The sequence below is a fragment of the Mesoplodon bidens genome (genome assembly GCF_964165515.1).
Source record: "Mesoplodon bidens genome assembly, chromosome: 16".
Classification (NCBI taxonomy): domain Eukaryota; kingdom Metazoa; phylum Chordata; class Mammalia; order Artiodactyla; family Ziphiidae; genus Mesoplodon; species Mesoplodon bidens.
In genome coordinates, this window is record NC_138173.1 from 61,591,788 (window position 1) to 61,609,457 (window position 17,670).

A 17,670-nucleotide genomic window follows, 5' to 3' on the forward strand; every position below is an offset into this window, starting at 1 on the left:
TTAAATATGTTTTTCTCCTGTTAATCCACCTTAAGTCAATTTAGTTATTAAATCAGCCATAGAGCTAAGATGGGAAGAAGGGAAAACATTTTTCCTCTCCTACAATATAGATCTTAGAACTCAAATGTAAGTAGGGGTGGCCCTGCTTACTAACATTTCTAGCGACCAAACTGAGTATTTATGTTTCCCGTATTTGAAAGTTTAAGGTCTTGGGACCAGAGGTCCTTGTTTCTAGAGAAAAATACTTCCACCTGTGAACAATTTTTTTAAAATTCCACTAAATTTAAAGCTATGCCTTCCCTTTATCACTCTGAACATTTTGTTCAAGTAGACCAGCAGTTTAAAAAAGACAAAATGTGGGCTTCCCTGGTGGCGCAGTGTTTGAGAGTCCACCTGCCGATGCAGGGGACAGGGGTTCATGCCCCAGTCTGGGAAGATCCCACATGCCACGGAGCGGCTGGGCCCGTGAGCCATGGCCGCTGAGCCTGCGTGTCCGGAGCCTGTGCTCCGCAACGGGAGAGGCCACAACAGTGAGAGGCCTGCATACCGCAAAAACAAAACAAAAGAAGGACAAAATGTGGGTGGTGTGATGAATTGGAAGATTGGGATTGACATATATACACTAATATGTATAAAATGGATAACTAATAACCTGTATAAAAAATAAATTTAAAAAAGACAATAATAGTTACTATACTGGTCTGGGTATTAACACTGGGCCTCATGAAGAGATAGGGTTGCTGCTATATAACTGGGAGAGGAACAATCTTTGGCCATCACATTATTTATTGGGGCATCTCTTAGTATGCTAATGCCCAGTTTTATCAGTGAATGGGCAATTGCAACAAAAACAGGTTGATAAAATCATGGTAACTGGGAACTATGACTTCTCTAATAGGAAGGTCTGGATCACCCTCCAGTGAAGACCCCAATATGAGCAGAAGTTAGGGTCAGGAGACACCCAAATAAGTAGTAGAGGATGGAGATAATAAGTATCAATTAAATCCTCAGGATGAATTGCATCTGTTGGGACCTTAGCTTATTTCACTAACTGCTCACGTATTTTCTCCAACATTGTGGCAAATTAGAATTTACGGAGCTATGGCAGCACAAAGTTAAAGTAAGATGTAAGAGGATTTGAGAATAGAAATGGGTAATCTGTGGGGTTTCTTCTGACCAGTACTGACAGGTGCACAATTTTGTCTCCCCTGGTCCAACTGCTTCAAGTAAGAAATCCTACGTTGGGACAGATAGTGTCTGGTTTACATGCATGAGAGCCTACTGAGCATTATTGGTGTCCTGCCCAGGGCCCTTCAATGCCTTTTATGTTTTTGCATACCCATGTTCCAGCTTCCATATCCTTCATAGCAGTAGCCTTCTACTTGAGAATTTTCTTGCCTTTTGACTCTCTATTGTATGGAGAGTCAGAAGTGACTGGGAGTTTTAAGCCTCACCCTAACACCATACTCTTGTCTTTTTCTGGATTAGATTTCTTCTCCCATGGCTGATAGAATATATGCAGTCATGCTCCCAGTACTTAAAGTGGCTAAGTAGCAAGAAATAATTTGTTGGGGTGGGAGTCCAGATATTTTACCTCCACGTAGAAACAACTCTGAGGGGTAATTTAAGTTCCAGAGCATGAGTGTTAGTATCCAACAAACTCTGTGGTGTCAGGGCAAGGATTTCTCTTCTATCACAGATAGCAACAGCCAGATTTACACCAGCACCAGTCAAGACAGACTTTACCATTTCCCTCTCAACTCTCTCGTGTCCTTGCTCTCCCAAATTCGGAGAAACTCAGGAGAAGAGTATTAGACAAAGTGGTTGAGCACTTTGGAATATATATCAGTATATATCCATTTCTCACTGCCAGTCCCTTGAAAAGTGGATCAGAACTGAATTGGCTACTGATTGTGAGAAAATATGAATTGAATCTGAATTTTTATAGTAGATTTTGCTATAGTATTTAACATCTGCAAATGTGATTTTTCTAACATCAGACTGTAACACAGGAAGGCATGGAATTTTCAAGATGTATTGTCCAGGACAGATAAGATAAGAAAATAATTTTGAAAAAGGTGGTAAGAAAAAAATTATTTCCTGTATGGTCTACAGTGAGTTCAATCTATTCAGTGAACTGGCTAAATGAGTAGTTTTGCCAAAGCTAGTATTTATTCAACTCCTATTTATTGCTTCATGTCTCCTTACTCTTTGCTGGTTTTTCTTTGAATAAAGAGGTTAATATATTTGGCTAGGTCCAGGATCCTGCTGGGAAAGAATGGTAAACACTCTAAACGTATCCCTTTTGGATTAAATTCTTTTCATGGCTCATAGAGTGTGTTATATACAGTCAAGCCCTCAATGCTTAATAAATATAAAGTGCTTATGTGCTATGAATATTTGCTTCAGAGGTTTCCTTAGAATAGAAGGAAATGTATAATGTATCTTTCTTTTAGACTATATGTATTTTCTTTCTGTGAGTATTCCACATCAAGAGTTGCTTAATTTTTTAGAAAATGTGTATATTCTTTTATTCCACTATTTTCAAATTTTAGATATATTCTATGTGTAATTATTCTAGAAAGATTCTTTAATCTTAATTTAGCAAATCATCTAAACACATGGTTTTAGTAGTATATTCTATATCTGCTATCATGACCTAAGATTTTCCCTCAAAGTATCAAATATCCTCTTAAATTAATAATTTTCAAATGTCTGATAAAATCTTTCCCAATTTTTTTTTTTTTTAACTTTTTATTATAAGAATTTTCAAACACAAAGTCAAATAATGCAATACACATCCATGTGCCCATTACCGAACTTCATCAATTGTCATCATTTTGCTAATCTTGTAGAAACAAGTGTTAATTATAATCAGAGATAAAACAGGATTCAAACTTTGTGGAAAAGAGTAAAATATACTTTTTTACCAACAGTCATATGGTGAAGGTGGGCAGAATCATTGCATGGTGCAACGTGGTAAAGTAAATAGAGGGTTAAAATCCTTAATAGAAGGATGCATCTTGCATGAAAGGAGATGGGACATATTTTATAGACCCCCCTTCATGCTGCAGGAAGAATCAGGACCACAGCTACATTTGCCTATTTATTTTTTAGCTTATGAAGTTAATGAGAATAGCAGAATTATTTCTGGTGTAGCAGAAAATCAATGGATTATGTTACTTATAGACATTCTCTTCTAAAATATTCTTCTGACAATGAGAAGCTGAAGAAGGCTAATGAATCACCTATTTTACATTATAATTTTTGCTTTTCATGTATGTTTAAACATACATGAAACCTCTCTTATTAAAGGCTTATTAAAACCTCTCTTTTAATAAGCCTCTACTGAAATATACATTTGAGGGATAATTCTAGCAAGTTTTTAATGTAAATATTCAATAGTTTCTATAAAGAACTGTTTTATTTTTTTTCTGTTTTTTTGTTTTTTTCTGCTACAGTCCCTTCTTATCCAAATTGCTAATATGCTGTGTTACTTAGGCCTGCCAGTACTGGGTAAATTAAAAGGAAGAGGGCAGGAAGAATTCTGTCTTTGCTGTCATCTGGCTTCTCTTTCAAAACAAGGTCTCTTTAAATCTATCTAAAATTTTCCTTTAGGTTTTTTACACTTAAACGGAATATCTTTGAGCCATTTTTTTAAACATCTTTATTGGAGTATAATTACTTTACAACGTTGTGTTAGTTTCTGCTGTATAACAAAGTGAATCAGCTATATGTATACATATATCCCCATATCCCCTCTCTCTTGCATCTCCTTCCCACCCTCCCTATCCCACCCCTCTAGGTGGTCACAAAGCACCGAGCTGATCTCCCTGTGCTATGTGGCTGCTTCCAACTAGCTATCTGTTTTACATTTGGTAGTGTATATATGTCCATGCCACTCTCTCACTTCGTCCCAGCTTACCCTTCCCCCTCCCCGTGTCCTTAAGTCTGTTCTCTACGTCTGTGTCTTTATTCCTGTCCTGCCCCTAGGTTCATCAGAATCATTTTTTGTTTTTTTTTAGATTCCATATATATGTGTTAGCATACGGTATTTGTTTTTCTCTTTCTGACTTACTTCACTCTGCATGACAGTCCCTAGGTCCATTCACCTCACTACAAATACCTCAATATCCTTTCTTTTTATGGCTGAGTAATATTCCATTGAATATATGTGCCACATCTTTATCCATTCATCTGTTGATGGACACTTAGGTTGCTTCCATGTCCTGGCTATTGTAAATAGTGCTGCAATGAGCATTGTGGTACATGACTTTTTTTGAATTATGGTTTTCTCAGGGTATATGCCAAGTAGTGGGATTGCTGGGCCATATGGTAGTTCTATTTTTAGTTTTTTAAGGAACCTCCATACTGTTCTCCATAGTGGCTGTATCAATTTACATTCCCACCAACAGTGTAGGAGAGTTCCTTTTCTCCACACCCTCTCCAGCATTTATTGTTTGTAGATTTTTTGATGATGGCCATTCTGACCTGTGTGAGGTGGTACCTCATTGTAGTTTTGATTTTCATTTCTCTAATGATTAGCGATGTTGAGCATTCTTTCATGTGTTTGTTGGCAACCTGTATATCTTCTTTGGAGAAATGTCTGTTTAGGTCTTCTGCCCATTTTTGGATTGGGTTGTTTGTTTTTTTGATATTGAGCTGCATGAGCTGCTTGTATATTTTGGAGATTAATCCTTTGTCAGTTGCTTCATTTGCAAATATTTTCTCCAATTCTGAGGGTTGTCTTTTTGTCTTGTTTATGGTTTCCTTTGCTGTGCAAAAGCTTTGAAGTTTCATTAGGTCCTATTTGTTTATTTTTGTTTTTATTTTCATTTCTCTAGGAGGCGGGACAAATAGGATCTTGCGGTAAATCTTTCCAAATTTTAATACTGTTTTTTAGCCTGAGATCTTCCCCCTTTTTTGTTTGCAGTCAGTAACACCATTATCTGCATTACCTTCACTCTTTCTCCTAACACAACACCAAATAAAGATAAAAGCCAGTTAAAACTGCTGTGTTCATACGTTTTTCACACCTAGATCTTCCAACTAGATCCACCAATGGTAATCTACCCCTACAATGAAATTATATACTTGGAAACATATAGCAATATGTTTAGTAATAATAGTAATATGTATATATTACATTTACTTACTTAGCCTTTGAAATTAAATCTTTAATGTGTTTCTGGGGTAATACACTTGCAGTGTTTGAAAGTTTATTTGCCTATAAGGATACACAAAACATCCAAATCTTTTTTATTGAAGCATAGTTGATTTATAATATTGTATTAATTTCTGCTATACAGCAAAGTGATTCAGTTATACATACATATACATTATTTTTTATATTTTTTCCATTATGGTTTATCACAGGATAGTGAATATACTTCCCTGTGTTATACACTAGGACCTTGTTGTTTATGCATCATATATATAATAATTTACCTCTGCTAATCCCAAATTCCCAATCCATTCTTCCCCCACCCCCTGTTCCCCTTGGCAACCACGAATCCATTCCCTCTGTCTGTGAGTCTGTTTCTGTTTTGTAGATAGGTTCATTTGTGTCATATTTTAGATTACACATAAGTGATATTATATGGTATTTGTCTTTCTTTTTCTGACTTCCTTCTTAGTATGATAAGCTCTATTTCCATCCATGTTGCTGCAAGTGGCATTATTTCATGCTTTTTGATGACTGAGTAGTGTTCCATTGTATATATATATATACCACACCTTCTTTATCCATTAATCTGTCAATGGACATTTAGGTTGTTTCTGTGTGTTGGCTACTGTGAAGAGTGCTGCTATGAACATAGGAGTGCCTGTACGTTTTTTAATTAGAGTTTTGTCTGGATATATGCCTAGGAGTGGGATTGCTGGATCATATGGCAACTGTACTTTTAGTTTTTTGAGGAAACTCCATACTATTTTCCACAGTGGTTGCACAAACTTACATGCCCACTAACTGTAGGAGGGTTCCCTTTTCACACCCTCTCCAGCATTTGTTATTTGTAGACTTTTAATGGTGGCCATTCTGACCTGTGTGAGGTGGGACCTCATTGTAGTTTTGATTTGCATTTCTCTAATAATTAGCAATGTTGAGCATCTTTTCATGTGCCTATTGGCCATCTGTATGTCTTCTTTGGAGAAATGTCTATTTAGGTCCTCTGCCCATTTTTCGATTGGGTTGTTTTTTTGTTGTTGTTGAGCTGTATGAGTTGTTTATATATTTTGGAAATTAAGCTCTTGTTTGTTGCATCATTTGCAAATATTTTCTCTTAGTCTGTAGGTTGTCTTTTTGTTTGTTTATGGTTTGGGTTTTTTTGCTATACAAAATCTTATAAGTTTGATTAGGTCCCATTTGTTTATTTTTGGTTTCATTTCTGTTGCCTTGGGAGACCTACGAAAACATTGGTAGGATTTATGTCAGAGAATCAGAACATCCAAATCTTAAACAGGACTAGGTACTGAAGAGAATGCCAGCTTATGCATGATAGTGAGGAAACTACTGCTCTCTTCTGCATCAAGTGCTCTTTGAGCAATCATAATGCTGGCACCAACTGCACAGAGAGAGCAATAAATAAGGAAAAACCATTCTTTCTTCATATGAGGTGACATGCTTAGTGTATTTAAGCCTTAACTCTTTCATTTGTAAAATAAGGGCCTAGGATTATTCTTCATGATCTCTCACAGACACAGGTGTTAAGGATCCGAACTACAGAATAACAATGGCCTGGGTTCAAATACTTTTTCTTTATTTCCTGATTTTGTGACTACAGGCAATTTTCAATTCTTCAAGTTCTTTTGGTTTGTTTTCTGTTTTGTAACATTTAGTAGGGGTACTAATAAAAGTAGAGCTGTTAAATTCTTTTAAATCTGTGTAAAGTACAATGTGATATATATATATATATATTTTGTGTGTGTGTGTGTGGTACACGGGCCTCTCACTGTTGTGGCCTCTCCCATTGCGGAGCACAGCCTCCAGACGCACAGGCTCAGCAGCCATGGCTCACGGGCCCAGCCGCTCCGCAGCATGTGGGATCCTCCCAGACCAGGGCACGAACCTGTGTCCCCTGCATCAGCAGGCGGACTCCCAACCACTGCGCCACCAGGGAAGCCCCTAATGTGATATATTTTTAGTGAGGTTTTTATTTAGTATTTTAGAATGAGAATATTACAGTGATATTCTATTCTATTTACTGCTTTAAAGATTCAAGATATCAGTTATTTTTTTCAAAGTCATTAGGGAGAGGGAGAATAAAATAGGAGCAAAATATTTTTGCTATTGTGTATATTCCTTTCAGAGAAAATTACATTTCTTTTTGCCAAAGGGAATGAAAGCAACTTTATCTGGCCATTCTCATGGGCGCCTACATACAAAAATAAGAACTAGATGTGTTTCAGGTTATTCTTGGATTTTAGGTGTAAACACATAGTTTATTCATACTTATTTCAAGAACACATTAATTATTGGCCTATTAACAAAAGATCCTATTTCTTTATCTCTGGGAAATTTTATATATACATATAGTGATAGATAGATAATCTCTGTGATATATATATATGTGGTATATATAAGTTAAAAGAATAAATATATATCACATGTATATTTTTATTTATATTTTTATTTCTTCTAAGCACTATCAACTCCCTCCTTGACATCCAAAAATGCTATGTGTAAATATCCTACTTAATGTCATTATGATAATTTATTTGAGACATATGATCTAAAATGGAAATTCTGAGTCAGTGTGTGTCAATTGAAAAATTCATTAACTACAGTAAGAGTTCTCTTCATATGGCTATCTAAAACTAAACTACCACCACCTGAAGATTCCTATTTACACATTTATTCTCTTAGTATTTAACCAGTTTCTAATTTTCACTAGGCTTTGTTGGAATCATACCTTTGACCTTACATTTCTTTGATCACTGTTGACCTTATCTCCATGTTTGTGTTGACCATTTTTATTATATGATCATATTACTCATTTGAGAATTTTTCTTTTGGGTTTCCTACATATTTCTTCCTGATTTGCATGAATTACTTATTTAACATAGATATTCATTTCTTGGTATTATAAATATTGTATCCTGATGTGTCCATCTTTTCAGATATTCCATTGTTCCTTTGGTAAATAGAAATATATAATTTTGATCTTTTTATTTATTTATGATTTGTACTTTTCCTGTTATTATTTAAGAAATCCATCCATGACTCAAGTTTATACAGAGTCCTCTTCACTTTCTTCTATTTGAATTTTGTTTTCATTTTTCATGTTAATTTTTAAAATTCATTTAGAGTCCATTATTCATATCAGGAATAAGATATGCCATTACTTTTAAAATATAGTGACCCGCTTTTTCCATAGCTCTATAAAGTGATGGATGGCTTCAATTTTATTTTACATCAGATTTCTTTATATGTTTACATATGTATTTCAGACCTCTAATTGGTCAAATTTTCTGCTTCTATAGCTATACCACAATGCATTTTTGCTATTTTTTCAAAATTAACCTTGATGTTTGTTAAATTTTATGACAGCTGTTGATATCTGGTAGTTGTCAGTACTTTAGCTTCAAAAATATGTTATCAAAATTGCCTTGGCTCATCCTTGCTCTTTCCACTTCCATACACACTTTTGAATCAGCTTGTCATTTCAAATACCTGGCACTATTTTGACTGGAATTGAATTTTATCTATGGATCAAATGATAGTTCATATCTTTACAATATTTTGTCTTTGAATCCATAAATATATAAACATATATGTATGTTTTTATATAAATGTCTTCATAATTTTTCATTAATTTTATCCCTAAAGTATTTGTTATTTGGGGGTACTATTACAAATAATATCAATTTAGATTTTTGTTGAAGTTATATAAATGCAATTACTGGTTGTATATGGACCTTATATCTGGTGACTGTAACAAATGCACTTATAAATTCTAACAGTTTGTTCTTAAATTATTTGGATATTCTTCAAATAAAATTATGCCAACAGGAAATAATCATATTTTTTCATTGCCAATTTTGAGCCCCTCATATCATACAATTCACCCATTTAAAATATACAATTTAACAGTTTTATTATATTCACAGAGTTATGTATCCATCACTACAGTCACTTTTAGAACATTTCAATATGCTCCCCCAAAATCTGGCATTCTTTAGGTGTCATCCCCCACCAAATCTGCATTCCCACAGTCTTAGGGAATCAACTTTGTGTCTCTATAGATTTGTCTATTCTGGACATTTTGTATAAATGGAGTCAAACAATATATGGCTTTTTGTTACTGGCATCTTTAGGTTAGCAACATATTTTCATGCTTGTTACATGTATCGGTACCCCTTTCCTTTCATTCCTGAATAATAGTCCACTGTATTGGTACACATTTTACTTATCCATTCATTAGTTAATGGACTTTTAGGTTGTTTTAATTTTTTGGCTATTATGATTAATACATATTTATGTATAAGTTTCTTGTTTTTAGTTTTGACTATTTTCAGTTTATCTATTGTTTGCATTGCTACTGGTGTTTTGGTGTTATATCCTAAAAAAACATTGCTTACTTCAAAGTCATGATGATTTGCACCTACATTTTCTTCTAAGAGTTATAATTTTAGCTCCTACATTTAGGTATTTGATTAATTTTGAGTTTATGTTTTTATATGGTATGAGTTAGGGGTCCAACTTCATTGTTTGCATATGGGCATTCAATTGTCTCAGCACTATTTGTTGAAAAAACTATTCTTTCCCAATTGAATTATCTTGTTGCCCTTGTCAAAAACGAATTGACTATAAATGTAAGTGTTTACATCCGGACTGTCATTTCTATTTCATTGATTTATATGTCTATTCTTATGCCAGTATCATACTGTTTTGATTACTATAGCTTTGTATTAAGTTATAAAATCAGGAAGTGAGAGCCTTACAACTTTGTTCTTCTTTGTCAAGATTGTCTTGGCTATTTTGGGTCTCTTGAATTACTATATAAAATTTCAGGCCAGCTTGTTCACTTCTGCAAAATAAAAAGTTGTATTTTTTTGTGGGAATTACATTGAATCTGTAGATCAGTTTGGGAAGTAAGTTCTTTTTACTGTATTAAGTCTCCTGATCCATGAACTTGGGATCTCTTTCTATTTATTTGATCTTCTTTAATTTCTTTCACCATGTTTTGTAGTTTTAGAGTATATATACTTTTTTACCTCTTTTGTTAAATTTATCCCTAAGTGTTTTATTCTTTTCGATGTTATCGTAAATGAAATTGTTTTCTTAATTTCATTATTCTTAATTTCATTATTGTTACTGGATACAAATACAGTTGAATTTATATATTGACTTTATATCATACAACATACTCATTTATTAGTTAATACTTTTATAATGTATTTCTTGGCAGTTTCTATATACAAGAGAATGTCATCTGCTGTCATTTCTTCCTTTCCAATATGAATGCATGTGTTTTATTTTTTACTTAAATACCCTGGCTAGCATCTGTAGTACAATGTTAAACAGAAGTGGCAAAAGCAGGCAACTTTGTCTTGTTCCTGATATTAGAGGAAGAGCATTTAGTCTTTAACTATTCAGTATAATGTTAGCTATGAATTGTCCATAGATTCACATGATCACATTGAGAATGTTTCCTCTATTCCTAGTTTGTTGAGTATTTTTATTATAAAAATTATTTATATTATTAAATGCTTTTTCTGTGTCTGTGGAGACAATCATATGATTTTGGTCCTTTATTCTATTGGCTTAGTGTATTCCATTCATTGATTTTCATTTGTTAAGCCTACCTTGCATTTCTGGGTCATGGTGCATATCCTTACAATATGCTGTTGGATTAGGTTTCCTAGTGTTTTGTTGAGGATATTTGCATGTATGTTGATAAGAAATACAGTCTTTAGGTTGGTTTGTTTTGTTTGTTTGTTTGGTTTTTTTTTTTTTTTTTTTTTTTTTTGCTTTATTGTCAGGGTAAAACTGGCCTCACAGAATGAACTGGGAAGGTATACCTCTTCTCTTTCTTGGAAAAGTTTAAAATTTGTTAATTCTTCTTTAAATGTTTGAAAAAATTCACCAGTGAAGCCACTTGGTCTTTGGCTTTTATTGGTGGGAAATCTTAAAATTACTAATTCAATTCCTTTATTGTTATAGGTCTATTTAGAATTTCTATTTCATCTGAGTCAGTTTTTATAGTTTGTCTTTCTAAAAATGTGTCCATTTCATCTGTGTTATCTAATTTGTTGGCATATATTTGTTCATATTTGTCACTTACTTTTTATTTCTCTGAAGTTGGTAGTTATGCTCCCTCTTTAATTTCTGATTTTAGTAATTTGACTTTTTTTCTTGGTCAGTCTAGCTAAAAGCTTGTCAATTTTGTTGATATTTTTAAACAGGCAACTTTTGTTTTGGTTGATCTTCTCTGTTATATTTCTATTCTCTATTTCTCAATTTTCTGCTCTAATCTTATTATTTCTTTCCTTCTGCTTGCTTTGGGTTTAATTTTTCCCCCCATTTCCAATGTCATAATGTGGAAAGTTAGCTTGTTGACATGAAATCTGTCTTCTTTTTAATGAAGGCATTTAGAACTACAAATTTCCCCCAATGCACCGCTTTAACTGTATTCCACAAGTTTTGGTATATTTTGTCTTCATTTTTATTCATCTTAAAGTATTTTCTAATTTCCTTTGTGAAAATTTCTTTGATACATTCATTGCATGAGTGTGTTGTTTAATTTCCACATATTTGTGAATTTATCAGATTTCTTTCTGTTATTTCTAATTTCATGTCATTGTGATTGAAATATATATTTTGTATAATTTCAATCCTTGTAAATTTATGGAGATTGGTTTTATGGCCTACCATATGATTTATTCTGTAGAATGTTTCATATGTGCTAGAGATAAATGTATGTGTGTTGTTGTTGTGTGGAAAGTACAATTGATATCTATTAGGTCTAGTCTGTGTCTGTTATTTTCCAAACTTTCTATTTCTTGTTGATTTTCAGCCTACTTATTCTATTACTGAAAGTTGAGTATTGAATTATACTATTGTTGAATTATCTTTTTCTCCTCTCAATTGTGCCTATTTTTACTTCATATATTTTCAGACTTTGCTTCTATTTTTAGGTAGATGTGTATATATATATATATATATATATATATTTTTTTTTTTTTTTTTTTTTTTTTTTTTGCGGTACATGGGCCTCTCACTGTTGTGGCCTCTCCTGTTGCGGAGCACAGGCTCTGGACACGCAGACTCAGCGGCCATGGTTCACAGGCCTAACTGCTCCGTGGCATGTGGGATCTTCCTAGACCAGGGCTCGAACCCGTGTCCCCTGCATCGGCAGGCGGACTCTCAACCACTGCGCCACCAGGGAAGCCTGATGTATATTTATAATTATTACAACTTAATGATATTAATAATGGAATCTTTTATCATTATAAAAGATCCCTGCCTTTTATTTATATTTAAATTTTTACCTAATTGCATTGGCTATGATATTAAATGCAAAAGTGTTGATAAAAGTAGCAATAGTGAGAATCCTGTCTTATTCCTGATTTCAGGTAAAAAGCTCATTCTTTAAGTAAAAACATTCACTATTAAGTAGGATTACAATAGTAATTTTGCTATTGTTATGCTTTGTTTTTTAGTAAATATTTTTAATCACGTTAAAAACTTTTCTCATTTGCTAAGATTTTTCAAAAATTTTAATCATAAATAAGAGTTAAAAAATAATTTACATTTCATCATTACTGAGTTATATTTGAAAGTCAAGATCTGAATCTGACCTGAATTTATCAGTAATATGTAATTTTTCTTGTTCTCTTTACTTGATTTATTTTTAAAATTGCAATTTCTCTCTTCCATTATATTTATCATTTCTTTCTATTGTATTTATATTTATTTTGTTCTATTTATGATTTATAGATGTTAGAGGTAAAATTTTAGGTTATTTACTTTTAATTTATCGTATTTTCTTGTATGTAATTTAAAGCTCTAAATGCTTTTCTAGGTACTGTTTTGGGTATATCTTCAAATTTTTAATAAATTTTTTACTGATTATTTGTCCTAACTTTTTTTTTACTTTCATAAGTTATTTTATGATTTATATTTAATCTGTGTTATTATAATACATTTTTAAATTTTTGTATACACTGGATTTTATTCTTAGCTATCCCAGCTCATGCCCTTCTTCCTGTGTGAGCTTAAACCAGTTTCTTATCCATTCTGTTTTGACGTCTCTATCTGGAAAATTAAGGTTGTAATAGAATTATATGTGAAATACATAGATTCATATCTGGTACATAATAATTTTTATATGTTAACTTTTTTTTATCATTCTTGTTCTATTTTTATTCAATGTGGGTTACAAAAAAGAGTAGATAAGAAGAGAATTATTTGGAATGTATCAATGCTTCCTTGTGGCTTAATCCATTATCATTTTGGAAATGATTCTCTTTTATTTTTATTTTGTTTAGTTTTGGGTATATTTGAATGTAGAGTGTATGTGACTTATCGAATGTGTATGTATTGTTTCACACTAAGAATTTATCAACCATGCTCTATTTATAGTCAGTGTCCTTTCTTTGGTTGGTTTAATTGACCATTTATTATTTGAAATGGCAGTGTCACAATCTCCAAGCAACATGCTAGATCTATATTTTCCTATGCTTTTGGTCATTGTTTTAATTGTTCTAAACTTATCGGTTACTTTGATCTATATTTATGATTTTTATGTCTCCTTTATGTTTATTTACCAGGATATAACAATTTTATTTACAATTTTGCCCTACACTTTTTTTTGTACCATAAAATTATTACTTAGACTTGCAAATTTGTTACACCACTTTATTTTTAACATTGTGGCATCCCTTTTAAAGTGTGCTCTTCTTGATTTTAAATACATACATATATATATATATATATATATATATATATTTAATGGATAAGTCTCATCTAGGAGATTCATTATAGTTTTTCAAACTCTAAAATGACATATATTGTCTCCTCATGTTGTACCTTATTCTCCACTTCAGAGTCATGGAATAATTTCTAGAATTTAAAATCTAAGTATGCTTAGATTTTGTATTAGAGTTTTCTAATTTTTAAGTCAAAATAAAGTTTACTTAATAAGTTTGTTAACTGTACTTTTTATCATATGTCTCACCTGGATTTATTTCCCTATTCTGAGTAGGGTATTTTCTCTTAGTGTTTTTGATGTGGTAAGTTATCTATGTATGTTTATTCCCAAGAATGTTTGTATGCTTTCTTAATTTAAATTGATTAGCTTGAATCAAATGTTCACACATAGGGAATCTCTTTCCAGGATTTGAAACCTAAGGGACTAATACCCAATGTCACTCACATATTCAAGTAGCTTGTCCTCAATTTTTATGCTTTTCTGGAGAGACATTTCCTGACCATTCTGTCTAATGTCAGTCCAGAGTACTTCCATTTTATTCCCTTATCAGTCTTTATTCTTAATCATGACATTTGCCCCTGACATATTATGGAAGTATACATTTACTTATTACCTGTCTTCTCTTTCTAGAAGGCATGCTCATGAGAAGAGCGACTTTATGTTGTTCACTTCTGGATTTATACTGTCTAGTGGTCAAAGAGATGTTGAAATTTTATTGAAGGTTGGAAGCAATTTTTCTGAGGTACAGGCATACTCTGGAGATATGGCAAGTTTGATTCAAGACCACTGCAATAAAGCAAATATTGCAAATCCAAGTTACATGATTTTTTTGGCTTCCCAGTACATATAAAAGTTACTCTCTACTTTAGTCTATTAAGTGTGTAATAACATTATATATTAAAAAAAACATACCTTAATTTTAAAATACTTTAATGCTAAAAAGTGCTACCCATCATCTGAGACTTCAGCAAGTCACAATCTTTTTGCTGGTACAGGATCTTGCTTCAGTGTTTGTGGTTCCTGAGTGATCAGGGTCGTGATTGTAAAGGCTGGGCTGGCTGTAGCAATTTCTTAAAATAATGAATTGATTGACTCTTCCTTTCATGAACAATTTCTCTATAGCATGCAATGCTGTCTGATAGCATTTTATCCACAGTAGAACTTCTTTCAAAATTGGAGTCAGTCTTTTCAAAACCTATTTGCTTTATCAAACTAAATTTACATAATATTCTAAATTCTTTGTTGTCATTTTAGCAATATATTTAGTATCTTCACCAGAAGTATCTTCCAGCTCAAAACACCACTTTCTTTGTTCATCCATAACAAGCAACTCCTCACCCATTAAATTTTTATCATGAGATTGCAGCAATTTAGTCACATCTTCAGGCTCCACTTCTAGTTCTAGTTCTCTTGCTATCTCTACCACATCTGCAATTCCTTCCTCTACTGATCTTGAACCCTCAGTCATCCATTAAGGTTGGAATCAACTTCTTCCGAACTCTTATTAATGATATTTTGACCTCTTCCCATGAATCACAAATAATCTTAATGGCATCTAGAATGATGAATCCTTCCCAGAAGGTTTTCAATTTACTTTGCAAATCCATTGGAGGATTCAATGTCTATGGCAGCTACAGCCTTACAAAATATATTTCTTAAATAATAAGACTTGAAAGTTGAAATTACTCCTTAATCCATGGGCTTCAAAATGGATGTTGTGTAGTAGGCATAAAAACAACATGAATCGTGTTGTGTATCTCCATCAGATATCTTGGGTGACCAGGGGCATTGTCAATAAGCAATAACATCAATATTTTGAAAGGAATCTGTTTCTGATCAGTAGATCTCAATAGTGGGCTTAAAATATTCAGTGAACCGTGTCATAAACAGGTGTGCTGTAATTCATGCTTTGTTTTTGCACTTATAGAGCACAGGCAGAGTAGATTGAGCATAATTCTTAACGGTTCTGGGATTTGGGGAATGGTAAATGAGCACTGAGTCAATTTAAATTCACCAGCTGCATTAGCCCCTAACAAGAAAGTTAGCCTGTCCTTTGAAGCTTTGAAACCAAGCATCGACTTTTCTTCTCTAGCTATAAAAGTCTTAATAGGCATCTTCTTCCAATATATGACTGTTTCATCTACACTAAAAATCTGCTACTTTGGTGTAGTGACCTTCATTAATTATCTTAGCTAGATCTTCTGGATAACTTGCTGCAACTTCTACATTAGTATTTGCTGATTCACCTTGACTTTTATGGTATGGAGATGGTTTCTTTCCTTAAACCTCATGAACCAACCTTTTCTAGCTTCAAACTTGTTTTCTGCAGCTTCTTCACCTCACTCAGCCTTCATATATTTGAAGAAAGTTAGGGCCTTGCTCTGGATTAGGCTTTGGTTTAAGGAAAAGTTGTGGCTGGCTTGATCGTCTATCCAGACCACTAAATCTTTCTCTTTATCAGCAATAAGGCTGTTTTTCTTCTCTTACCATTCATGTGTTCACTGGAGTAGCACTTTTAATTTCCTTCAAGAACTTTTCCTGTGCATTTACGACTTGGCTCACTGGTGCAAGAGGACTAGCTTTTAGCCTATCTCGGCTTTCAACCTTCCTCATTAAGCTTAATCACTTCTAGTTTTTGATTTACAGTGACAAATATGTCTCTTCCTTTCACTTGAACACTTAGAGGCCATTGTTGTGTTATTACTTGGCCTAATTTCCATATTGTTGTGTCTCAGGGAATAGGGAAGCCCAAGGGGAGGAAGAGAGACTAGGCAACGGCTTGGTGGAGCAGTCAGAACGCATACATTAAGTTCACTATCTTATATGGGTGTGGTTTGTGGCAACCCAAAACAATTACAATAGTAACATCAAAGATCACTGATCACTGATTACCATAACAAATATAATAATGGGAAAGTTTGAAATAGTGTGAGAATTACCAAAATGTGACACAGAGACACAAAGTGAGCCAATGCTGTTGGGAAATCGGTGCCGATATACTTGTTGGATGCAGTGTTTCCACAGACCTTCAATTAGTAAAAAAAAAAAAAAAAGCGATATCCACAAAGTACAATAAAGTGAAGCACAATAAACTGAGCTGTGCTTGTATATATTATTTTCATATTTTTATAAGTAAAGAGGATAAGCAACTCACCCAATGTCACACCATTAGTGAATGATTTAGATGAAATTCTAATATAGTCTTGCAGTTTGAAACATGGCACTCATAGCCACAACAAAAATACTGTTTCCTTATGTAATTTGAGTTGGACTTCCTTTCTGAAATGTGCTACCATCAACTCTAATTTTATTAAAACTGACAAAGTCTTCCATGAAACTCACTGGTTTCTGCTAATTATGAGCTTCAACTTCCTTAAATGTCTACAAAATGTATTTTCTCTCAAATACCAGCTCTCGATTTCATTATTATTTTTAATTTCACATCTCCTTCATCTTAGAATAAAAGTCTAAATTCATAATGTTAGTAAAGTTCTCTGAATGTTAGAGAATTAAGAGAGATAAGCCTCAGAAAACAAAGGCAATAATTATCTTACACATGTTAGGATTGGCAATGATCTCTGTTTTCTTGGAACCATGTTTGAGTAAAACTAAGTTCTTCCTTCATTGTGGATTGCAAAATCTTCAGAGGGAAAAGGAATAGAAGCACACTTATGATATTACATTTAGGTATGGGCTAAGAATGAGAAAAAAGAAAAAGAAAAAAACCGTGTTGAGT